This window comes from Schistocerca americana, chromosome 1 (genome assembly GCF_021461395.2).
Source record: "Schistocerca americana isolate TAMUIC-IGC-003095 chromosome 1, iqSchAmer2.1, whole genome shotgun sequence".
NCBI classification, from domain to species: Eukaryota; Metazoa; Arthropoda; class Insecta; order Orthoptera; family Acrididae; genus Schistocerca; species Schistocerca americana.
This window is the reverse complement of record NC_060119.1, coordinates 36,603,945-36,630,764: the sequence shown is the minus strand read 5'-3', so window position 1 is coordinate 36,630,764 and position 26,820 is coordinate 36,603,945. Positions and strand designations below refer to the sequence as shown.

Here is a 26,820-nt window from a genome sequence, read left to right as displayed (position 1 = left end):
AATGAAGCCAGCGATAATGGTTCCACGTACGGAAGCTGCGGCCTTGCCTCTTTTCGAAGAACCCAGATACGATTAGCTGACAATTCTTTCAACAACAACAATAATGCAGACCCGAAATTACCTTCCACATGCACCCATTAGTAGGCACCTGCATTAAACAGTCACATTGAAGACATAACACATTATGCAAAGGAAAAGTTCGTAATTGGTGCAAATAAAAGAAGCGCCTTTCCGATGTATGCACCTGACTCGCTCAGGAAAATACTAGCCAACAATATGTGGCGTTATTACCTTTTTGCATTATCATCTTCTCTTTACTGTAGCTGAGACAGCGCATGATATAATTAAATGGGAACGAACAAATCGATTAGCTGTGGATTGTTTTTCCGTTCAGTTTTTTTTTTTTTTTTTTTTTTTTTTTTTTTTTTTTATAGTGACATGTATGTAATCTCAGTGTCAACGGCAATGTCAGCTATGTGAATGTTTTGACGCACTCTCTGGTTCAACCGAGCGAGGTGGTGCAGTGGTTACACGCTGGACTCGCATTCGGAAGGACGACGGTTCAATCCCGCTTCCGGCCATCCTGATTTAGGTTTTCCGTGATTTCCCTAAATCACTCCAGGCAAATGCCGGGATGGTTCCTCTGAAAGGGCACAGCCGACTTCCTTCCCCATCCTTCCCTAATCCGATAAGGCCGATGACCACGCTGTCTGGTCTCCTTCCCCAAACCAACCAACCAACCATCTCTGGTTCAAATGGCTCTGAGCACTATGGGACTTAACTACTGTGGTCATCAGTCCCCTAGAACTTAGAACTACTTAAACCTAACTAACCTAAGGACATCACACACATCCATACCCGAGGCAGGATTCGAACCTGCGACCGTAGCAGTCGCGCGGTTCCGGACGGCGCGCCTAGAACCGCTAGACCACCGCGGCCGGCGCACACTCTGGGTTTGAGTGGTTTCGCTTAATGTAAAACAACCGACACACACATGTCGGTGACAGCTACGGCAGGTATATGAATGTTTTCACTTGTCTCCAGGTTTGATCAATTTCATTTACATACTGTTTGAGATTTTTCAGCTATGCATGAATCATGACTACGATTGCCAACATTTTTAGATACAAATAACGCCCCTTATTTCAGGGAGAGTTGAATTAAAAGTATATTTCTGAAAATGAAATATTTCCAAAATTTACGTATTTATGTACTTAAATACGAATTTTTCGTATTTCTGGCATTAAACGTCGATTTTTGATTGCTTTCAAAAGTTTAATAACTGGTGCTACATTATAAATTTATATTTAAATAAATGAACGATTATTTTTATTTAAATTTATTTAACCTGTTTTTTCCTTCTCACTGGTATGTACCAATCACTAATAATTCAGAGGTGAGGTGAACAGAAAACATATAATCAACGTTTTTGTTGTTTGGTGACTTAATCAGTTGCTTTTTTTGTAAGAAACACTTGTCATCATTCGTGAATTATCTTTGAATCTCTTTACTTAATATCGTTTCAAAATATGAATCACACTTGCAGGTCCTGTATATCGCATTGAATTCATCTTGAGGATAATTTTTTATCGAGCAATTTTATTCAGCGATCTCTTTCATTCCCACGCCACTGAGAGTACAAAACACAAAGATCACTATAAAGAAAACACTCGACTGTTTTCATAGGGTTGCACCCGTGGACTGGTTTCACTCAAAACAACGAATTGCTAGTCCAAGCTACCGAATCGATTGTTTTTATTTGTTTGCTCCCAGAGACTGTTTTCACTCAAAGAATGAATGAATAAATTAATTAAAACGTAAAACTGCAATCTAATGAGCTGATTACTTTCCAACATCTGACTCAATCGATTCTTTTCGTTCCGTTTTCCCCAACACTGATTGTAGGCGACTTCAGTAATTAACACCAATTTTTGTTTTCTTTATTGTAGTGTTTCGGCTCAAGATTATTTTATTATAAAGGTGAATGATAGAGACACAACGAAAAGTTTGAGTTGAAACTTTCGTTCTTGCCCTGTCCACGAAGTTTCGCCAGTGTCTGGCGAAGTCTCTCTCGGCGCTACGGCCACAGTTCACGCACTCTTCAGGCAACAGAACACGACCGCAGGTACAGCTGCGGAAGTCTGCTAGACTGGCGACATCCATGTTGTTGGTTTCGTCCGCTGTATCTGGCGATATTTGAATTAAAACGTGTTTGAACCTTGTCGTTGGAGCACACGTCTCAGTAACAGGTGTGAGACTTTTCGGTGAAGTGCTGGGACGGGCGTGCGGGCTGCGACTTTCAAGTAAAATGTAGTGGATGTACAGGTGCAGGCTGTAGTCACGTGGTTAACGGCGTATGGAAGTTTGGATAGACAAATGGTGGGGCGACCGCTCGTGATAAGCCGGAAGGCTGGGTTCGAGACCCGGCCCGTCACAAATTTTCATTTTCGTTATTCCAACTGATAGTTGTCGATAATCGCTGTAGTCGCCGCAGTGCATGTTCCTTTGGACATACACGCGTGTCCGAAGGAACGTTGAATCGTAATTCGGAATAACACAGGGACTGAAACATCTTACTTTGAAATACAATATAAAGAATATGTACAAAACTTGATACACATAAGAGGCGATAGTATTGTAGTGGAGTCATCTAAAATTTAATCTAGGGCCCACGACAATTTGGATTACTAGCCAAAGACGCTACCCCTAAACTAAAGTCCCGACAATCCAATGGTAAGTCATTCTTGCCACGCTTATCATCTGTTCAAAATTCGTCACTTAAGAAACACCTTTAATTGATTGAGGAGGTAGTCGAATATACCTACGCTCGTGTAGGCTTTCAGAACCGACGTCTTCATTAATTAAAACTTCCAGGCTAAGAGGCCGTGGTGGAGCAGTATACATTCTTCCTCCTGCCGACTCTCTTCGGAAGTTGTTGCCCGCAGTTGGCAATGAAACGTCAGAACGAAAAATTTCTACTGTTCGACCACGGCCTCTTAGCCCGGAAGTTTTAATTAATGATATCTATGCTCATCCTTGTATGTTCGAGGAATTAGGCTGGTGATTTTCGTAGCTGATTATAAAAATTATGGAATTCTCCATTAAGATTCCTGTCTTTGTAAATTTCATGCACAACGCTCAATTTTCGCTTTATTTTCCTAAATAAAATTAATTTTGCTACCACCTTCTCGAGCAACAACATTCCACGGTTAGGCGCGCCACTTTATGAAACAGGTGGTTGGTTCTTCTTGTAGCTTGAGGGGGAGATTTATCGCTTACACGCAGACACATGAACCAGTCGCCCGATGCTGCGGCTGCTTGTAACTGCAATGTGGCGCATTCAAATATCGCGTGCGGTCGATCGCTTCTGTTGGTCGCTGCCGGTAATAAATCTAGCAGCCCGTCTCTGAATTGCTTCGACGTCTCCCATTAATCCGACCTCGTGGGGTGTACGAACACTCGACCAGTACTCAAGAATGAGACGCACTATTATTGTATACGTGTTCTTCCTTGCCCATGAACTTCACTTTCCTAAAATTTCTTGCAATAAACCGCGGTAGACCATTTGCCTTCCCTATTATCGTTCTTACGTGTTCATTCCATTTCATGCCCGGTCTCAAACATCTGCGATGTTTCTATGCAGACTGTTCGGTGTTTAAGGAGAGTACCAAGTGGTCCGAGGCGTGACCAGGAGTTTGGATTGAGGAGAGAGCCGTCCAGGTGTGGTCCGTGCAGTTGTGCAGAACTACTGTGCCAGGGTGGCCTGCTGCTTGGCGCATCTCCCTAATTAGCAGGAGACCAGGTTCGAATCCCGGCCAAGGTACAGATTTTCATTCGTCGCTTCATTGTGCATATATACACCATTTAATATCGCCTTGCAACATCACACCTAGATACTTCATCGACTTGACTGTGTTAAGCAACACATTACTCATACTGTATTAAACATTGCGGAACTGTTTTTCCTACTCATCCTTACGTTTTTCTACTCTCAGAACAAGCTCCCATTCATTACACCAAGTAGAAGTAGTTTCAGTCATCCTGTGTTGTCCTGCACTCACTCAACCAGTACACTTTTCCCGAACACTGTATTATCATCAACAAACAGTCGCAGATTGCTGCGCACCCTCTCCATTAGTCCATTTTTGTGCAGGGTGTTTCCGTAAGAGCATGCAAAAATGTAACAGGGCATACAAAAATGTAACAGGACGTAGAGAAAGCTCCACTGAACAATTTGAGGTAGGGAACCTGTAGTCGGAGAAGCCAGCTTAAGGAAATATGGGAGTAAACTTGTCTACCCCTTTGTAAATCATAAGTGTTTTCCAGCTTATTTACAACTAATATGCCTAAAAGTTTACGTGTACATTATTTATTTCCTGCAAGGAGCCGGCCGTTGTGACCGAGCGGTTCTGGGCGCTTCAGTCCGGAACCGTGCTGCTGCTACGGTCGCAGGTTCGAAGCCTGCCTCGGGCGTGGATGTGTGTGATGTCCTTCGGTTAGTTAGGTTGAAGTAGTTCTAAGTCAAGGGGACTGATGACCTCAGATGTTAACTCCAATAGTGCTTAGAGCCATTTGAACCATTTTCCTGGAAGGGAACAAGGAGGACGATTACTAGGAAGTCATGATGTAGGTTTTGTTTACTTTGTTTGTTCATAAGGGGGCTCTATTGTATAGTATTTACACTGTCCCGTGACAGAACGCACTATGAAACAACAACAGACCCATTTATTACTCAATGGTATTCAGCGACTATGGCGCAGTACCGGCACAGTTTCGCAGAACTCACTGACATACACCTTCTTTATTGGGGAAAATACGTTGCGATGCTCTCGCTGCTGAAAGGCTATACAGCGAACGATTTCCTAAGAGGCATCGTTTGTCACGACGTGTGTTTATTTCTCTCGATCGACAAACGCGGAAGATTGGTTCTTTGGAAAGAAGAAACGAGGCACCTGGCAACATGAGGACCACTCGCACAACCCTATTTTGAAGAGGATGTGCTGGAACGTGTTGCAGCGGACCCCACTACAAGTACGCGCCGTATTGCACGTGAAATGGGCGCTGCACGTACTAGCGTGTGGCGAGTACTGCACGAAAAACAATTGCACCCATATCACCCACAACGAGTGCATGCAATGCTTGTGACTGACTTTGCACCAAGGGTCGCACTGTGTCAGTGCTTGCTCCAATAACAGACTGATACACAAAATTTCCTCAATATCGTGCTGTTTACTGACGAGACCTCGTTTGATCGTGATGGTATTTCAACAATAGGAATAGCCACGTGTGGGATGAGGAGCACCCTCACACTGTAGTAGAGTCACACCATCAAGTACGTTTTGCTGTGAATATCTGAGCCGGCATTGCAGGCGACAATCTCATTGGCCCACATCCAGTCTGAATGGCCACCTGTACTTGAGCTTCGAGCAAAGAGTTCTGCCTGAGTTGCTGGAGAATGTAACCTTGGCTGTTTGTGAGTGGATACAATATGACGGTGCACCGCCTCACTTCAGCGTGCATGTCCGCAACCATCTCTGTGCTGTATTTCCTGGCCGCTGGATTAGAAGGGGAGCTCCTATTCCATGGCCTGCGAGGTCACCTGACCTGAATCCCCTTGATTATTTCGTATGGGGATATCTAAAGTAACTTGTGTATGGGACCTCAGTGGATACGGAGATGGAATTAGTTGCCAGAATTGTATGTACCTGTGATGTGATTCGAAACACACCAGGAATATTTGTCATGGTGCGTCAGAATCTTGTTAACCGACGTCCTGCGTGCATTGAGATTGATAGCCATCAGTTTCAGAACATGTAGTAAGATGCAGTACAAACGGTACCTTCATTGTGTCAGTGATGGTATTTGCAGTTAACTGTAACTAACGTAAATAAAAAGGCACACAGTATTGGGATTTTATTCCTGTTACATCCTTAAGCAGCCGTCCGCGACTTCAGCTTCCGTACCTCAAATTGTTCAGTGGAGCATCCTCTATATCCTGTTACATTTTTGCACTCTCATTCAGAAACACCCTGTATACAGAGAATAAGAGCGATTCTATAACACCTTCCTGGCGCACTTCTGAGGATAGCTCTGTCACCGATAAATACTCGTTTTCCATTACAACGTACTGGCTTCTACTACACTACTGGCCATTAAAATTGCTACACCAAGAAGAAATGCGGATGATAAACGGGTATTCATTGGACAAATATATTATACTAGAACTGACATGTGATTACATTTTCACGCAGTTTGGGTGCATAGATCCTGAGAAATCAGTACCCAGAACAACCACCTCTGGCCGGAATAACGGCCTTGATACGCCTGGGCGTTGAGTTAAACAGAGCTTGGATGGCGTGTACAGGTACAGCTGCCCATACAGCTTCAACACGATACCACAGTTCATCAAGATTAGTGACTGGCGTATTGTGACGAGCCAGTTGCTCGGCCACCATTGACCAGAGGTTTTCAATTGGTGAGAGATCTGGAGAATGTGCTGGCCAGGGCAGCAGTCGAACATTTTCTGTATGCAGAAAGGCCGGTACAGGACCTGCAACATGCGGTCGTGCATTATCCTGCTGAAATGTAGGGTTTCGCAGGGATCGAATGAAGGGTAGAGCCACGGGTTGCAACACAACCGAAATGTAACGTCCACTGTTCAAAGTGCCGCCAGTGCGAACAAGAGGTGACCGAGACGTGTAACCAGTGGCACCCCATACCATCACGCCGGGTGATACGCCAGTATGGCGATGGCGAATACACACTTCCAATGTGCGTTCACCGATATGTCGCCAAACACGGATGCGACCATCATGATGCTGCAAACAGAACCTGGATTCATCCGAAAAAATGACGTTTTGCCATTCGTGCACCCAAGTTAGTCGTTGAGTACACCATCGCAGGCGCTCCTGTCTGTGACGCAGCGTCAAGGGTAACTGCAGCCATGGTCTCCGAGCTGATAGTCCATGCTGCTGCAAACGTCGTCGAACTGTTCGTGCAGTTGGTTCTTGTCTTGCAAACGTCCCCATGTGTTGACTCAGGGATTGAGACGTGTCTGCACGATCCGTTACAGCCATGTGGATAAGATGCCTGTCATCTCGACTGCTAGTGATACGAGGCCGATGGGATCCAGGACGGCGTTCCGTATAACCCTCCTGAACCCGCCGATTCCATATTCTGCTTACAGTCGTTGGATCTCGACCAACGCGAGCAGCAATGTCGCGATACGATAAACCGCAATTGCGATAGGCTACAATCCGACCTATATCAAAGTCGGAAACGTGATGGTACGCATTTCTCCTCCTTACACGAGGCATCACAACAACGTTTCACCATGCAACGCCGGTCAACTGCTGTTTGTGTATGAGAAATCTGTTGGAAACTTTCCTCATGTCAGCACGTTGTTGGAGTCGCCACCGGCGCCAACCTTGTGTGAATGATCTGAAAAGCTAATCATTTGCATATCACAGCATCTCCTTCCTATCGGTTTAATTTCGCTTCTGTAGCACGTCATCTTCGTGGTGTAGCAATTTTAATGGCCAGTAATGTACTTAAGAAGTCTACGACTCACTCCTTACCTTGGAACCTATTCCTTATAGTCGGATCTTCGATAACAATCTGCAGTGGGGCACTGTGCGATTCCAGAAATCTAAGAATACGGAATTTGCTTGTTGCCATTCATCCATGGTTCATGGGATATCATGACGTAAAAAAAAAGGGGCAAGCTGCGTTTCACAAGAGCGATGCTATCTAATTCTGTGCTGGTATGAGAACGGAACCTTTTCTGTCTCAAGGAAATTTATGATAATCCTCCTGTGTGTGTTTATAAAACGCCATTGTGAAGGGCGATGTGGGCCTCCCCATTAGAAAGGATATTTAAGTTGATAACTACAGACACTTTACAAAGTGACCTGCAAATAAGCAACTGCTGGTGCAGAACTCAACACGGAAGAGCGTGGTTTACGCATTCAGCAGCTCCAACATCTCACACTCTATCATATTCTGCTCGCAAAACTCGCTCCACTATACGCGACGTGTGCAGTGTGCGTGGCCTGCCGCGGTCTCTTGCCCTCGATGCCACGTTCCCGGGGGTGCAGGTCATTGGAAGAACATGCCGAATATTTTCTTGTGAAGTTATGAGGCGTTAAGGATTTTTTTTTTTTTTTGGTCATCAGTCTACTGACTGGTTTGATGCGGCCCGCCACGAATTACTTTCCTGTGCTAACTTCTTCATCTCAGAGTAGCACTTGCAACCTACGTCCTCAATTATTTGCTTGACGTATTCCAATCTCTGTCTCCATCTACAGTTTTTGCCCTCTACAGCTCCCTCTAGTACCATGGAAGTCATTCCCTCACGTCTTAGCAGATGTCCTATCATCCTGTCCCTTCTCCTTATTAGTGTTTTCGACATATTCCTTTCCTCTCCGATTCTGCGTAGAACCTCCTCATTCCTTACCTTATCAGTCCACCTAATTTTCAACATTCGTCTATAGCACCACATCTCAAATGCTTCGATCCTCTTCTGTTCCGGTTTTCCCACAGTCCATGTTTCACTACCATACAATGCTGTACTCCAGACGTACATCCTCAGAAATTTCTTCCTCAAATTAAGGCCGGCATTTGATATTAGTAGACTTCTCTTGGCCAGAAATGCCTTTTTTGCCATAGCGAGTCTGCTTTTGGTGTCCTCCTTGCTCCGTCCGTCATTGGTTATTTTACTGCCTAGGTAGCAGAAATCCTTAACTTCATTGACTTCGTGACCATCAATCCTGATGTTAAGTTTCTCGCTGTTCTCATTTCTACTACTTCTCATTACCTTCGTCTTTCTCCGATTTACTCTCAAACCATACTGTGTACTCATTAGACTGTTCATTCCGTTCAGCAGATCATTTAGTTCTTCTTTACTTTCACTCAGGATAGCAATGTCATCAGCGAATCGTATCATTGATATCCTTTCACCTTGTATTTTAATTCCACTCCTGAACCTTTCTTTTATTTCCATCATTGCTTCCTCGATGTACAGATTGAAGAGTAGGGGCGAAAGGCTACAGCCTTGTCTTACACCCTTCTTAATACGAGCACTTCGTTCTTGATCGTCCACTCCTATTATTCCCTCTTGGTTGTTGTACATATTGTATATGACCCGTCTCTCCCTATAGCTTATCCCTACTTTTTTCAGAATCTGGAACAGCTTGCACCAGTTTATATTGTCGAACGCTTTTGCCAGGTCGACAAATCCTATGAAAGTGTCTTGATTTTTCTTTAGCCTTGCTTCCATTATTAGCCGTAACGTTAGCGTTAAGGATATCATTTGGAAAATACCTATCACATTCTTTAGACTAATGACATTCTGCAAACTACAGCACGGTACCAAATCTGACATTTCCCACGTGGAATAGTAGCACTTCATTTCAGTGCATACGCTGTTCGCACTTTACAGAATCACTGACCTTGCTCACATGTCAGCACAACTTCCAAACAACTCCAGCTTGTTCAGTAAACGCAAAAATCCAATAACAGTTGCGATAGTTTGTAGTTGTTGTTCCCTTGAACTCATGTTACGGTAGACTCAAGTTCCCTTGCTTGCTACACTTTGCGTTCATGGATATTGCGCGCCACACACACACACACACACACACACACACACACACACACACAGACAGAGAGAGAGAGAGAGAGAGAGAGAGAGAGAGCCTTGTAGCTGTATGAAACATTCAACTTTCCTATTCGTAGCTGATGGTGAAAGTCTTACTGTCTATAATTCCATCTGTTTCTATGGCAGTGAGGTGAGTGATCCAACTGTACTCGTATTCGAATGAAAAACTCAATCTGTAGTAATAGCATTTGTTGTGAAATACTAGTCGGCCTCACAAGATAAAAACTTAATAAAACATGAAGCGTGCCGCAAGGGAGTCTTGTAGGTGCACACGTGCTCGCAACATAAATAATTGATCAGGTGAGCAACGTCGGGAGCTGCGTTAGGATTTCTTGAATGATGCTGTTGTATATAGGAAAGTTCTGGCGCGAGGAAATTGTGACCAAATGCAGGAGGATCGATGCCTCGTGCGGAGGCTATAAGTTGACCGTCAGCATAAATGAAACTACCAGTAACGTACTGCTCTTAAATGAATAGGAAGCTCCGTTACGCGATTGGTAGTCGATTACTGGAAACAGCCGTAACTGTGCAAGGTCTCGTAATATGCTCCAGGAGCTACTTAGGCGGAATGAGCGCGTAAAATCAGCCGTAACAAAAGCATACGCCAAGGGGAAACTCACTGCCAGAATTCTAAGGAAATGTAATTCACGACAAATAAATTTGCTCACGAAACTCTTTTTTTATGATAGTTCTTGAGTGTTGGTCCTCAATTTGGGACTCTTAACTAGGTAGGATTACAGGAGAAATAGAGGAGAAAGGAAGAGTAACAACTCATCCATTCAAATAGCTAACAAGAGTAATACACAGCAGAATGGAGAATAAAGTTGAAGATCTGTTAAATGACGATCGGTTTGACTGTAGGAAAAATGAAACCACTAGAGAGGCAGTTCTGAAGTTGCGCTCGATGTTGGAGGCAAGACTTATTAAGATTCAAGGCACTTTCGTAGGATTTATCGCCATAGGACCATTAGACACTTCCAAAGGATTTGTCGACATTGGGAAGCGTTAAACGTAAAATAGAGCACTGTAGCTATGGAACCGTCAGCTTGACGGTTCGTGCATCAAAGTTGCAGAACAGAATACCATACAAACGAATGGAAAAGAAAATTGAAGATGTGTTATTAGACGATCGGTTTATCTGGAGAAAAGATAAAGGTACCAGAGAGGCTGTTCTCGATATGGAAGTATGACTGAAGAAAAATAGAGGAAGCTCCTTACTATTTGCTGACCGGAAAAAGCGTCCGATAATGTAAAGTGGTGCAAGATGTCAGTAAAATAGGTACAGATTAAAAGCAAAGACAGGTAATACACAATGAATACGAAAAAGAAGCTCCCGCAATAAGAATGGAAGAGCAAGAAAATTGTGCTTAAATTAAGAAGACCGTAAAGCAGAGGTGATATTTTTCCAATGGGAAGACGTCACTTTGGCAACACTGTTTTTTTCTTATTTGTGTCCACAATCTGTCGTCTTGCACTTTCGACCTCGCTCTTCTTTACGTAACGCCCTTGTACTCAATTCGGTATGTGCTGTCGCAACGCGATACTCTTAATAAATTGGCCACTTTAATCGTAGCTAGGCGTGCAGCGTCCGATTTCTCCTCGCGGCGCTGTGTATATTCCGACACGATTTGACGTCAGCTGCCAGGAAGTCGTCAGAAGAAGCGTCCTCTTTGTATCTGATGGAAATCGAACCGTACCGAAATAACGAAGAAATGTTCCGCCGCTTCCAGTCGAGAACTACAAGAGCGAAGCCAGTGTTTACAAATTTGATGCTGCCATTGGTGCGCTACCGGCGTAGCATCGCAGGACGCGTATCGATCCCCGACTGTGACTGTGACTGTCGGTGTCTCGCTTACGGACAAGAATCAGCTCAGAAGTGCTGAATCATGCGTACGGCAACACTGGACTTACTTAGACTTAGTTCCTCGAATGCTAGGTAGCATATCGGGAAACAAGTGTCCTCCAGCGAACTAGATTAGCTGCCAGGTTTCAAGTTCTCCAAGTTCATGCCCATGCCCTGAAGATCTTGTGCAAAAGTTCTTTAGCTCCACTTTAGCTCGTGCACCCACCCGTTCGTTTCCACAACAATGTTGATTTGTGAATTCTTCCGTATTTCGTGTTTAGAACATATCCTGCAGGTTTCAGTTTTCTTTCAGCAACGATTTTGTGCAGGCTGCGTAGACCACTGCTTGTCAGAACGAATCATTTGAAACTGCTCACGATAACTGATCTTCAAAATTCGCCTCAAGCAATGTTGCTGAAAAACATGAGCTTGTGTGCTGAGTTTAGTGGCATTTTCCCGGCCTCACATGCGTACATGATAATTGGTAGGATGATGGAGAAGTACTGCCGAAGCTCTATTGGACATCCTTGTAGTCCAACTGCCATACAGGACGCATTCGTTCGATGACTGAAAGACTTTCGCAATTGTGCTGCTGCTGTCTGCCTCTAAGTCCTTGTCATTATTGGTACGGCTGCCGAGTTATGGAAATAGGTAAACATCTTGTAGTACCTACTGTTGCACCAGAAGTTGAGTAGATACATTTCTACTTTTGATCCTCATTGTTTTTGTCTTATCACCACTTAGTTTTGGCCCTACAGCACTGGCCATCCCATAAAGCGTGGTAGTCATTAAATGTAAACTTTGTGAATGCAAATTAAAAATAAAAGAAAGAGTTGAGATAAGTAAATAAAATGTGTAATGACAATATCTGAAAATTGCTAAGGTTACAACATGAAAAGAATAGGTTTTGATAGAGCCTTCTCCACTTTTCACCCAAGCCCTGAAATTTTGCTGAAAGCTTTGTCTTTAATTGCAATATTTCTGTCCCCAATATGATACTAGGGGTATTAGGTCCAAATGTACTGAGACAAACACGACTTACGGGAACCGATGTGTGATTTTCCCCTCTGATCGACGCATCCGTAGTCATATCGAACACTGGATTACATTCGATTTTACGCCAACGTTTAGTTGTTAAATTTTTCTCTTACGGGTGGATTCCCCACAATTTGACTGAAGTTAAAAAAGTAGGTTCCTGTCAGTTGGTGTAAACGAATGCTGAGAAAATTCGACCGCGAAATGAAAAAAATGGGGCAAATGGCTCTGAGCACTATGGGACTTAACTGCTGAGTCGCGCGGTTCCAGACTGTAGCGCCTAGAACCGCTCGGCCACTCCGGCCGGCGCGAAATGAAAAATCCGTTTACAGCCTCGTAACAGCAGACGAGCCAGAAACTAAGCAGCGGTCAACTGTTTTGGTGATTCGAGACCCACTGAAACTAACGAAAGTGGTTCGTTCGTGAAGCACTTCGAAGAAAACGATCGCCTATTTCTTTGGTTACGCTATACTAGTCGCGACCGTGGACGGTTGATGCTGAATGGTATACAGCAATTGCTTGCCACGAGTCGCCGTTGAAATTAGGAAAAAATGGTTCAAATGGCTCTGAGCACTATGGGACTCAACTTCTGAGGTCATCAGTCCCCTATAACTTAGAACTACTTAAACCTAACTAACCTAAGGACATCACACACATCCATGCCCGAGGCAGGATTCGAACCTGCGACCGCAGCGGTCGCGCGGTTCCGGACTGTAGCGCCTAGAACCGCTCGGCCACCTCGGTCGGCTAGGAAAAACAACCGAAAATGTCACATAGTGACAATGCGAGTCCTCACACAGCACGTCTGTATAATAATTGAAGGGGTCTGCGAAAGAAAGTGTTAACGCTCAGAAATTGTCTGATCACGGTGTCTGCCGTGTTTCGGAATGTATCATATGCTGTTAACAAGTTGTTTCATTTGTACCGCTTTAAGAAATAGAATCTACTGTATTATTTGTTTGGTATTATCGTATTCTTCACTGTGAATTTAACGAAGGTACGTAACATGCAACAACTTTAAATTATGCTTTCGTAGGTGGGCACGTTTTTGTGTAAAAAAAATATCAAATTACTGTGTTGTTGTCGTATACACCTTATTTCTCGCCTAACGATTTATTTCTGTTCCGTTATGTGAAACAAAAACAAAATGCGTGCCCAGTGATGGATGAAGAAAAAGGTGGCAATACCGGAAGAAAAATCTGAGTTCAAAAAAAATGGTTCAAATGGCTCTGAGCACTATGGGACTGAACTGCTGTGGTCATCAGTCCCCTAGAACTTAGAACTCCTTAAACCTAACTAACCTAAGGACATCACACACATCCACCTGCGACCGCAGCAGCAGTGCGGCTCGGGACTGGAGCATCTAGAACCGCACGGCCACAACGGCCGGCAAATATCTGAGTTCTGAAAGAGCTTAGTCAAAGTAACGCACGAAGAGTAAACAATATCCCTGGGACAACATATACTGAAAAAACCATTCCACCTCGTCTGCAAGATACAGGGGTTGGACAAAAATATCGAAACATCGCGGGAAACGCTTCCTTGAACTTAAATGTAGATGCTAGCCAAGCCAGCGGATGAGCTGTTGTGTTTGAAGAGGAACGGCACCTGTGTGTGCGGTGTCAGTGGTGGCCAGAACAGAACAGAACAGTGTTCTGTGTAGCTGCGAGTGTGTCATGGCGGAGCTAAGCGAATTTGAACGTGGAGAAACCGTTAGCGCTCGTGTGGTGGGCGCTTCCGTAACTTAGGTAGACGAAGTGTTTGGTGTTTCAAGAGGCACCGTATCGAATATTTGTACCCCGTGCAGAAAAAGCGGAAAAACGTCGTCCGCTAAGTCACTACGCGGACGAAAGCGTGTGTGGAGTGACGTGGCGCAAGTGGATTGTGATGAAAAATTAGAGGACGCCTGCTGCAAAAGTCACTGCAGAACTGAGTGTCACATTCTCGAACGACTTGTCTTAGATGGTAGACTGAGTAACAGAAAGCCTTTATTTGTAACATCTGCATTATGTAGAAGAAGTTTTTGACAATGTTGACCGGAATACGCTCTTTGAAATTGTGAGGGAAGCAGGGATAAAATACAGTATATGAAAGGTTGTTTGCAACTTGTACAAGAAGCCAGACTGCAGTTATAAGAGTCGAAGCATATCAAAAGTGAGGCAGTAATTGAGAAGGGAGTGAGGCAGGGCTGTAGTTTATCTCCGGTATTTTTCAGTTCGTACATTGAGCAAACCAAGGAGAAATTCGGAAAGGCAGTTACAGTTCAGGAAGTAAAAATAAATGCATCGCGCGGTTTGACGATCACATTGCAATTTTGCCAGGAACGGGAAAGGTGTTGGAAGTTTAGTTGAGCAGAATGGACAGTGTTCTGAAAAGAGATTGTAAGATAAATATCATTAAAAGTAAAACAAGGATAATGAAATGTAGTCGAATTAAATTAACCAGTGTTGGGGGAATAGATTAGGAAACGAAGCTCCGAAAGTAATAAATGACTTTTTCCACTCGGGCAGCAAAATAACCGACGGCGGATGTAACAGAGATCATTTAAAATGCAGACTGGCAGTAACGAGAATCATTATTCAAGCAGAGAAATGTGTTAATTGTTGTTGTTGTGGTCTTCAGTCCTGAGACTGGTCTGATGCAGCTCTCCATGCTACTCTATCCTGTGCAAGCCTCTTCATCTCCCAGTACCTACTGCAGCCTACATCCTTCTGAATCTGCTTAGTGTATATTCATCTCTTGGTCTCCCTCTACGATTTTTACCCTCCACGCTGCCCTCCAATACTAAATTGGTGATCCCTTGATGCCTCAGAACATGTCCTACCAACCGATCCCTTCTTCTAGTTAAGTTGTGCCACAAACTCCTCTTCTCTCCAATTCTATTCAATACCTCCTCATTAGTTATGTGACCTACCCATCTAATCTTCAGCTTTCTTCTGTAGCACCACATAATTTGTTAATATCGAATATAAATACAAGTGTTCAGAAGTTTTTTTACGAAAGTATTTGTCTGAAGTGTAGCCATGTACGGAAGTGAAATGTGAACTGTAAATAGTTCAGACAAGAACAGAAAAGAGCCGGCCGGTGAGGCCGAGCGGTTGTAGGCCCTTCAGTCTGGAAACACGCGAACGCTACGGTCGCAGATTCGAATCCTGCCTCGGGCATGGATGTGTGTGATGTCCTTAGGTTAGTTAGGTTTAAGTAGTTCTAAGTTCTAGGGGACTGATGACCTCAGATGTCAAGTCCCATAATGCTCAGAGCCATTTGAACCATTTGAACAGAAAAGAGGCTTTTGAAAAGTAGCGCTATAGAAGAGTACTGAAGAGGACTAGATCGGATAACTAATGAAGAAGTAATGTATCAAACTGAGGAAAAAGCAAAATTATGGCATAACGTGACTAAAGGAAGGGATCGAATGGTAAAGACACATTCTGAGGCTTCAAGGAGTCGTCAATGTGATAATGGAGGGAAATGTTAGGGGTAAAGATTGTAGCAGGGACCAAGGCTCGACTACCGCAAGCCGATTAAAATGGATATAAGTTGCACTACGCACGCAGAGACGAAGAGGCCTACGCAAAGGTGTTGAGAGCTGCATCGAACCAGTCTCCAGACTGAAAACCATAACAACAGCAGCAAAGGATACCTGGGTAAGTGTATTACCACTGATCAACACACTTCCGCCGTCTGAAAACTGTGTATTATTTCGCCAGTTTGTATTTGATGTTGAATCATTTACATCTTACAGATATAAAATGGGCCCATATACAGGTCCTTCTGCTACAACGTAATTAATGTCTTGATAATCAGAACAATGTTTATTTGAAACGCTATTTTCATAAAATTGTATTTTAACCTTTAGTGTGTGAGTGTGCCACTGATTCTTATGTTGTGGATTTCGTAAGTTAATATATTTTGATCAATGATATAAACAGCCTTGGATAGGTCACTGCATATATAAATGGTATTACGTCCCCAGGGGTGTAACTTAAATTTAAAAATGACAAGTGTCAGTCCATCATTTATTTTTCTGAAGCTATGTTGTGCAGTGGAAAAGAGGTGATAGCCTCATTTGGGAAACTTCCTAGTATTTTTGAGAAACTAGATAATATTTTGCTACGTATTCTTTCTTCCGTTTCCTAAATAGTGATTTATTCCTTACTTTCTTTAAACAAGGAAGAAAAGTTTCAGCTGAAAATCAACTGATGCTCGAATGGGACAACAATTTAATAATAAGGCAGTTCTTAATAATCCAATCAGTCCCATTTCCTTTTGAATATGACCCACATGCGTTTTGTGCGCCGATTTGTTATTATGATTAAGACGTGTGTCCATAACTTTCCACCAAAACGGGCAGTACTAGTCATTACTTTACAAAGATGAATCAGTAATTGATCAATGGATCGCAAGTCTCCCGAACCAGTTGAAACATGTATACCGGACTAGCCACCTTCTGAATTTTAGCTGTTCTAGAGAAATTTGTGGAGGGAAACGTTTTCACCCCGTGGAACTGTTCAAATGGTTCAAATGGCTCTGAGCACTACGCGACTTAACTTCTGAAGTCATCAGTCGCCTAGAACTTAGAACTAATTAAACCTAACTAACCTAAGGACATCACACACATCCATGCCCGAGGCAGGATTCGAACCTGCGACCGTAGCGGTCTCGCGGTTCCAGACTGTGGCGCCTAGAACTGCAAGGCCACTCCGGCCGGCCGTGGAACTGTAGTAGATTTTCAAGAATCTCATTTCAGGCTTTAAAATCTATTAACAGGAAAAATGCTGGACAGTCTGCTAACTGGAGAAACGATGTACAAAGTATGTTTACTTAAAAGGGACTACGTAGGAAAATAAATACATACTTAAAGATAAAACACAATCTTTCATTAGCAAATGGTTCAAATGGCTCTGAGCACTATGGGACTTAACATCTATGGCCATCAGTCCCCTAGAACTTAGAACTGCTTAAACCTAACTAACCTAAGGACATCACACAAGCCGGCCGGGGTGGCCGAGCGGCTCCAGGCGCTACAGTTTGGAACCGCGCGACCGCTACGGTCGCAGGTTGGCATCCTGTCTCGGGCATGGATGTGTGTCATGTCCTTAGGTTAGTTAGGTTTAAGTAGTTCTAAGTTCTAGGGGAGTGATGAGCTCAGAAGTTAAGTCCCATAGTGCTCAGAGCCATTTGAACTATTTTTTAACATCACACAACACCCAGTCATCACGAGGCAGAGAAAATCCCTGACCCCGCTTTCATTAGCAGACCGAGGATTTTTAATTGTCAAGAATTGTGTCTGTGTGCTTTGAACGTACTGCCGAGAGTAGCTACGATTTAAGTACGTTATTGTTTCAGAAGTAGTGTGTTTTTTTTTCATATCGTCCTTCAGTCGCTTTTGATATGGCAGTTTAGTGTCCCAGTTTAGATTGCCGGATTTTTTTCTGTGATTTCTGAATTGCATTCTTAATTTCGTACAGCTGTCCAAAAGTTGCTTCTCTTTCCGTCATCTACTGTTATTTACACCGCTATACCTCTACGGTGAAAAGAGTTAAATGGATGGCGACAAGCTAATCAGCCAGATACGGGAACTAAATGCTTGTGGTACTAAAAGACATCTCAGTATCGGGCGAGGAATGTTACTTCTAAGTTGTGGGAGGAGACAGCTGTGGAATTGGAGGAGACAGAAACAGAGTCGAACCCAGGGTTTTGGTCGGAGTGGGGTGGGGACTGTGCTCATACGAATTTTGTATCATCGTTCCGTCTCCAAATTCTCTAGAGTAACAAGTTGGTTTGCGTGGCCGTCCTCCGCAGCAGCATAGAAATACACTACTCGCCATTAAAATTGCTACACCAAGGGGATTCAGATGATAAACGGGTATTCATTGGAAAAATATATTATAATACAACTGACATGTGGTTGCATTTTCACGCAATTTGGGTGCATAGATCCTGAGAAATCAGTACCCAGAATAACGGCCTTGATGCGCCTGGGCATTGAGTCAAACATAGCTTGGATGGCGTGTACAGGTACAGCTGCCCATGCGGCTTCAACACAATACCACAGTTCATAAAGAGCAGTGACTGGCCTATTGTGACGAGCCAGTTGCTCCGCCACCATTGACCAGACGTTTTCAATAGGCGAGAGATCTGGAGAATGTGCTGGCCAGGGCAGCAGTCGAACATTTTCTGTATCCAGAAAGGCCCGTGCAGGACCTACATCATACGGTAGTGCATTATCCTGCTGAAATGTAGGGTTTCGCAGGGTCGAATGAAGGGTAGAGCCACGTCCACTGTCCAAAGTGCCGTCAATGCGAACAAGAGGTGACCGAGACGTGTAACCAGTGGCACCCCATACCATCACGCCGGGTGATACGCCAGTATGACGATCACGAATACATGCTTCCAATGTGCGTTCACCGCGATGTCGCCAAACACGAATGCGATCATCATGATGTTGCAAACAGAACCTGGATTCATCCGAAAAAATGACGTTTTGCCATTCGTGCACCCAGGTTCGTCGTTGAGTAGACCATCGCAGGCGCTCCTGTCTGTGATGCAGCGTCAAGCGTAACCGCTGCCACGGTCTCCGACCTGATAGTCCATGCTGCTGCAAACGTCGTCGACCTGTTCGTGTAGATGGTTGTTGTCTTCTAAATGTCCCCACTCAGGGATCGAGACGTGGCTGCACGATCCGTTACAGCCATGCGGATAAGATGCCTGTCATCTCGACTGCTAGTGATACGACGCCGTTGGGGTCCAGCATGGCGTTCCGTAATACCCTCCTGAACCCACCGATTCCATATTCTGCTAACAGTTAATGGATCTCGACCAACGCGAGCAGCAATGTCGCGATACGATAAAGCACAATCGCGATAGGCTACAATCCGACCTTTATCAAAGTCGGAAACGTGATGGTACGCATTTCTCCTCCTTGCACGAGGCATCACAACAACGTTTCACCAGGCAACGCCGGTCAACTGCTGTTTGTGTGTGAGAAATCTGTTGGAAACTTTCCTCATGTCAGCACGTTGCAGGTGTCGCCACCGGCGCCAACCTTGTGTAAATTCTCTGAAAAGCTAATCATTTGCATATCACAGCATCTTCTTCCTGTTGGTAAATTTCGCGTCTGTGGCACGTCATCTTCGTGGTGTAGCAATTTTAATGGCCAGTAGTGTACTTGTTTTGTAAATACTTATTTACATAAAACGTGACGTGAATTATTTGACAATCTAAAAATAACAAACTGTATCGATGTAGATCCCGCTGAAGATGCCTTTGAGTAAGGAAAAGGCGAAACGCGTCTGCGAAAAATAATTAAGTTTGCAGCAATAAAAGGCGGTTTTATTTACAAAACAAGTATCTCTAGAGTAAACGGATGTGTTTTCTAAATCTCTGTATTGTAATACCAACTACAATAGCGAGAAGATTTTTGAGACTGTTAAGTCTGAAAGGTATGTTGCAAAGGGCGCAGCCCCGAATCCTCCCGAAACCAGGCAGGTTAAGCAGGTAACAGGACCGAATGCGAATCCTCCCAAACTGACACAAAGCGACAGAGCATTGTGTGCGCTAATGACCACAACTGCCTGCGGCCATTTCGCAGTTCGCGGCAGATCGTTGTAGACTGAACATGTCCTCAGACGAGCTTACAGTTTCAGTAAGTAGGAAGTGAAGGTTCAGATGGCTCTGAGCACTATGGAACTTAACATCTGAGGTCATCAGTCCACTAGAACTTAGAACTACTTAAACATAACTAACCTAAGGACATCACACACATCCATGCACGAGGCAGGATTAGAACCTGCGACCGTAGCGGTCGCGCAGTTTGACTGAAGCGACTAGAACCGCTCGGCCACACCGGCCAGCTGAAAGGAAGGAAAATGGTTTTGAAAGGTAACACCTTCGGTTTTCAAAAACTGCTGAAAGGTGGTCTAGCGCGGTAGAAGTGCAGCATTAATGGTTGCAGAAGTTTTGCTAAAACTATTTCTACTGAGGAGCAGGATGTCGTGGAGTGACAAGAGCACAATCATGAATAAATGCTTCATAACAAAATTCAGAGGCAAGAAATCATTTCTGACCTAAAGAGAAAAGCCATAGAAGATATTTGTGAGACACCGTGAATTTTTTTTTTTTTTTTTTTGTGATATGTTGCATTACAGCATCACCGGTCTATTGCGGTCTAACTGTGTTGGTGAGGCAGTAAATTTCCACAGGGCACTGACTGCATCACTGCAATTCACTTTGGAGGTGTGGCGGTGGGACTTGTAGTCCCGTACCACCCTCTGACGGTGACAGTACTACATGAGTCAGGCAGAAAAATTTAGCCTAACATGGGCAGGTATGATTGGAAAGTATTGGACGTAGAATGGGGGCTAGTCCCGCCAAAGGATGCGTCCGTGGTGGGCGTGCCAGACCTATCGTTAGCCATGGTCGGAATCCGATTCCTCTAGGATGGTTAGGGGAACCGGATGTCGATGCCAGCGGCGTGGAAGTGTGGTCCCAACGTGGCGTAACCCATGGACAGTGTCCCGCAAGGCATCCACTTTCTCATAGAGCCGCCGCGCATTGTTGCGTATGGTCGTCTTTAGGGGGACGATATCCGCTTCCTCCTGGAGCGTGACAATTCTCGTGAGTGGCGGGGCGTGCAGGCTCCACCTGAGCACCTTGTTCTGCAGGCGCTGCAATGTCCGCATCCTGGTGACACTAATCGTGGCCCACGCAGCAGATCCATACGTGAGGGCAGGCAGGATAACTGTTCGGTAAATACGGAGCTTGGTATGCAGGTTAAGTTCCCTACTGCGAAAGAGCGGGTACAAAGCCCTAGTTAGCTTTTGCCCCTTGTTGGTGACGTACTCCGCATGACAGTGGAAGAGCAACTTGTGGTCCATCTGGACCCCGAGATAGGTGGTTGTCGGGGACCAGGGCACCTGCACACCTGCAATCGAGATATTGCGGCGGAGGACTGGGCGCCGTTTCGTGAAGTAAACTGCCGTAGTTTTGGCGGCATTGAGAGCTATTTTGTTTGTCCGGCACCAGGTGATGGTGGCGTCCACCTGTCGCTGGAGGCGGGCGACGACGGCGTCAGTAATGCGGCCAGTGGTGTATAGCGCTGTGTCGTCAGCGTATTGTGCAACGTGGCACTCGGGGATGACCGGCATATCATTGACATAGATATTAAATAGCATGGGAGATAGCACCGATCCTTGCGGAGTGCCTGCCGACAACTGGCGAATGCCAGAATGCACTCCCCGTTGAGCCACTAGGAAAGTCCTACCACGGAGGAAGTCATCCACGATCTTGACATAAATATCCGGTATAGGGGTCTGTGTCAGCATCTTGTGTACGAGGTTGTCTTGCAAGTCCAGAAAAACAGCAGCTGTCGACTTGGCAGTGTTGAAGCCTTTGCTGATGTGTTCAGTGATCCGTAGGACCTGAAGTTCACCAGAGAGGTGCGAAGTGAAACCAAACTGTTCAGGACGGATCGTCCCAGCTGCTGCAAGAGGTTGGGAAAGTCGGTGAAGGCTCACAGATTCAAGGACCTTCGCCATAGTGTTTAGGAGGCTGATGGGCCTGTTGGTGGGGACTGTAGGGTCTTTGAACCTCTTGGGGATCGCAATCAGCTTGGCTTGTTTCCACTGAGGGGGGAAAAGGCCAGATGTGAGACACCAGTTTACAATCTTGGTGAACAAGATGAGTGGTGTGCGGGGAAGGTGGCAAAGATGTTCATTTAAAATTCCGTCCAATCCAGGGGCCGACCGGCCACGTTTCCGTCGAAGGATGCGCTGAATTTCTGCCTTGGACGTAAGAAGGGGAGCAGACTGGGGTGGGCGGTTGCGGAAAGCAGCAACAGCTGTCAGGACTTCATGTTCTTCCTGTAGTTCGTTCGGAGAAACGTTAAAAATAATTTACCAGAAGTTAAAATGAGAAGATACGCAAGATATAACTGCGAGAGATGTCAACAATTTTTGTAAATCTGTTCACAAAGCTAGGCGCAAAATTCTGCCAAAACTGCTCACGAATGCTGCAGATGTCCATGATGTTATCAACTCGCTGAATGTGGAAACCACAGACGGGACAAAGTGTTTATTAGAAAATAACACCGAGAAAAAAGTGATCATATTTTGTGACTCGGCAAACCTTAAAACATTAACGCAGTGTGAATCTATATATGTTGATGGTACGTTCAAGTGCTGACCAAAGTTTTTTTGTCAGTTGTTTACAATACTCGGATTAGTTAATGGCCATTACATTCCATTGGTCTTCTCTTTATTGAACGACAAGAAAACTTCGTCGTACCAGTATGTATTTCAAAACGTTGTTGATGAATGTAAGTTTATTTCCAAGAACTAGGAGCTTTCATCAAAGTAGGCCTACAGTATTCGGGCTTTTTCTGAGTTATAATTTATCAGTTACAAGGTCAACATTTATGCCTTTTGCAATATCGTGTTCAATCCACAATAATTTTGTGCTTGTGTGCCCCGGCGGTGTGCTGGCTGTGGATTCCAAATCTGGCCAACCCGTAGCTACGACTCTACATCCGCGCTCGGTCTTCTGGTAAAACTTGAATACTTTGCTTCCAGGCTGCTTATAAACAAGAAATATGTACCAGATTTTACATTAGACCCGCAAAAATATGTGTCAAAACAGCATCCAACTTCGTGCATTACTTTTAGCGTAATGCGAGTACAAACAGGTACGCAGAAGAAATTATAAAAATATTTTTTGCCGTCTGTTGCGCTTCTATAGGCCATTCAAAAAGTTTTCTTAGCCATCTCCTATATTCAGACACCGGACACTTATCAATTTGTTGTACGTATAGATTTGCTGGAAATGTAACCGAAATTCGTAAAATGAACACTGATAGAATATGTATAGCGAAATCACGATTTGCTATTTTAGTAAATTGATTGTGAAGAAATCAAGGCTGTAAAAGATTCCAGTTTCTACAAATGAATATCTAAATAAGATAAAACTTTTAAACATACAATACCCGCAAAAAATTTTAACATATTCTACTGTAACTTCATATGCTTTCCTTTGCCTGCTTGGACATAACGTTTAGAACTGCTACATGCTTCAAAACTAGAAATCACATAACCCGAGTACTCCGTTACTGCTGTGTTTCATTTTGACTAGAGCAGCGGTGGTAATAGTCAAGAACTGCCGAGTGAGCAGCTGCATCTTCGCGTTTAGGAGAAACAGAAAAAGGGAAGCCATTGTAGCCATGTCATACCTTATTCTCAAGGGATTTCTTATCATTGCGGTGTTACTTCCTGTTAGTTAGATTGTTAGGTACGAGTCATTTTATTGTTCTATTTATACTCGGGTATTTTTGCCTCCCGAAATTGCCCCTTGAGTTCACGAAGTCAAGTAAGCGTCCAGAGGGTTCAAATTTCCCTTCAAAAATTATTGCACTCATGTACCATTTATTCTTAAGAAAGGAAGAATATTGTACTTGTATCCTATACCGACCATGATGACAGTGCCGATGGGCAAAGCAGTAATGATAGGTGTGTACAATAAGACGAAGCGACGTGTAGATATATGTGCCAAGTTGTGTGCTGTCTACAAATGCGCAAGACACACTCGCCGATTGCATGTGGTCATATTTTATTCCGTACTGAACGTTTGAGCTACCGGTCCTTTTGTAATTCTTGCCGCTAGCCCAGACATTTGCACTGGACAAAGAGGTTTTCTGTCTTATCAGTCTGTTTCAGAACACTTGTGAGTCCGAACTGCCATTAAACTTTAAACATGGTAAATTATATATCCACAATTGTTTTGTTGATTTTTACTTGTAAATTTACATTTATCTCCATGCTGACTGAAAAACCACAGCGACTACTAATGATACAAAACATGGCGCTATTACTGCCGGGCAATAACATCGGTAACAATTCGTGCCAGTATGAAAGGGCAGGTGTAGTCTGTCGATTTCTCTTTCCCTTTTCTGTAAATTATTCCAGGTAAAAATTAACAAAGGCAGGAGGCTGGGTGTCATAGATGATAGTGTCGCGTACCCAACATGTAGGCGAGTAGAAAGAGTGCGGTTTAGATTTGTGTCGTCCTGGTAAGAGTTGTGAGCGCAGTCGCTCGAGGCATGTTGCTGTGTGTGGCTTTTAGCTCCGGCGCACGCACAGCCCTTGTATCGACCCTTCGCAAACTTGTATGGGTACGCCATCTTTAATCTACTCGCCGTTCCCCCTCGCATACAGCAGCGAACAAAAACTCAAGGCCACTCGCAGAGCCGTAAAAAAAAAAGCTTTGCAGATAAGTATGATACCCGCTGAACTGAGCGTGACGTAATTTTTTAAACAGCTATGGCATAGAGGCAATTATTTTATTTAAAAGTATTGCTTCATTTACCGTATGTAGGAGAATAGGCTGTAATAGATACACAACTGGACGTTATTGATCTGCTACTGGTAGAAAGAAGTGAGGCAGCTTTTACATTGTCAGCGTTTATTTTGGCAGTAGGTTCCTGTTTATCTGTTACCGCGCCCCCCTTCTCTTAACTTGAAATTATGTTGGTTTATGTTCCGTTCCTAATTACTTCCTCATAGGAAGGACATTAAATGTCGTGCAGAAAAGAGGAATGCATTTACTGCACTGCTCAGCATCCAATCCCCCCCCCCCCCCCCCCCCCCCATTTTTTACTCTGCCATATAATAGCAAAAACACTTACAGAAAGTATTTTGTGGAGTCTCATATAAAAAGCATTTTGAGATATGTGCTGCAACAGCATTTTTGCCCGTTAGAACGAGACAAAAATAATTACTGAGTGGAAACAGGGCTTTCTAAAGTTTCAAAAAATGTTGATAAGGAGTACTGCCCTAATAAGGGATACCTTTTAAAGTGGCACAGGTTTCACCTGTACTGCATATGCATGTGTTGACTTGTAGTCTGCATATGCATGTGTTGACTTGTAGTGTGTATGCCTATTGCCTAGATGTGTTTGTTTTTTCATTTAGATGTTACCACATACAATGTCGATAACACTGTCCAGAGAATCCCACCTTGACATTGCCTAATAATGCACATTACATTAAGAAGGTAGTAGCGTTATTGTAATAAATTCTGGCGGAACAAAATCAGAAACAGAAAACCAGTATTCTGACAAATTCTACATGATGAATAACATAGATATGTTGAGGGACAGAAAATATTGGCTTGTGACTCAATTGGGGTTCAGACACTCCTTCACTGTTTGAAAGATTGCATGTAAGACACCTGATGGAAGACTTAACTTGAGAAATTTTGACTCATAATCAAATAAAACTCCTAGCTTTCCATCTGATTCTGTTTAATTTTTTTACTTGCCATCATGGCTGCTTACAAGAAAATGTGGATATCATTAGACACAAAGCCATGGAAAAAAAACCTATGAAGCTTCTGTAGCATTAATACAATATGCCTGCATAACAACCAGTTTACCATGGCATGTAATAATCTCTTAAAAATTAAAATAAGTAGTGTCCTGCAACGGAGGCGTCTGATCCCACCTGTCGGCTTTGACCCGTGACGTAAGGGTGTTGTGTTGTATGGCATCATGACTGCATGGAGTTCAGTTTATGCTTGTATTGTGTTTAATAAAGAATCTAGTGAAAATTGTAGAAAGAGTAGTTACTTGAACAATTTTCAAAATTATCCACAAACGTGGCTGGCTGTCACAAATCATATAACATGACCTGAGCTTATGACTGCAAGAATGCAGGCTCATCATCCTAGACAGACACTGAGTAGTTGTAAGGCTAGTTACAAGAAATTGTGATATGAACAGTGCAGCTCATCAGTCATACTGAGAACATAACACAATTCATCTTGTAAAATCATGTTTTTCATAGATGATGCTTTTTTGATGTTGTAGTAATTGTTCTGATGACAGAATTCCACTTGCATTTAGTCACATATGGATAACATTGTGGTAGGATTCATGTGACTTCTCCCAAACACTTTGTTAAAAAAAAAAGTTATAACTTTTGGGGGATGTGCAGTATTGATTAATAGCTTTAGGAGGACATAAAAATTGAAAACTTGAGTTGCAGCTATTTCTGTTTGTATCAGTGTAGCTAATGGCATAAACTATGTTATTAAGTAGATTGTGTATGGTTATTTTTTGGTTGAGATTATTTACTGATGTTATTTGTAATTTCAGGATGATTCTGTAAATTATATTTTTTCTTCCTACGCATTCTATTTTTTCTTCCTACGCATTCTTTGATAAATTATTCTTCAGTATTTGTGCAAAACATTGCATATGACTTTATTTTCTCTTAATTCTGTCAGTGATAGCCAG

The 26,820-nt window shown here is 43.6% G+C and overlaps 1 protein-coding gene across 2 annotated transcripts in view; it reads left to right on the top strand.

Annotated features, from left to right (window-relative positions):
* LOC124546690 (cystathionine beta-synthase) overlaps positions 1 to 26,820 on the top strand; it is a 167,003-nt gene that overhangs the window by 39,156 nt on the left and 101,027 nt on the right. The window lies entirely within an intron of this gene.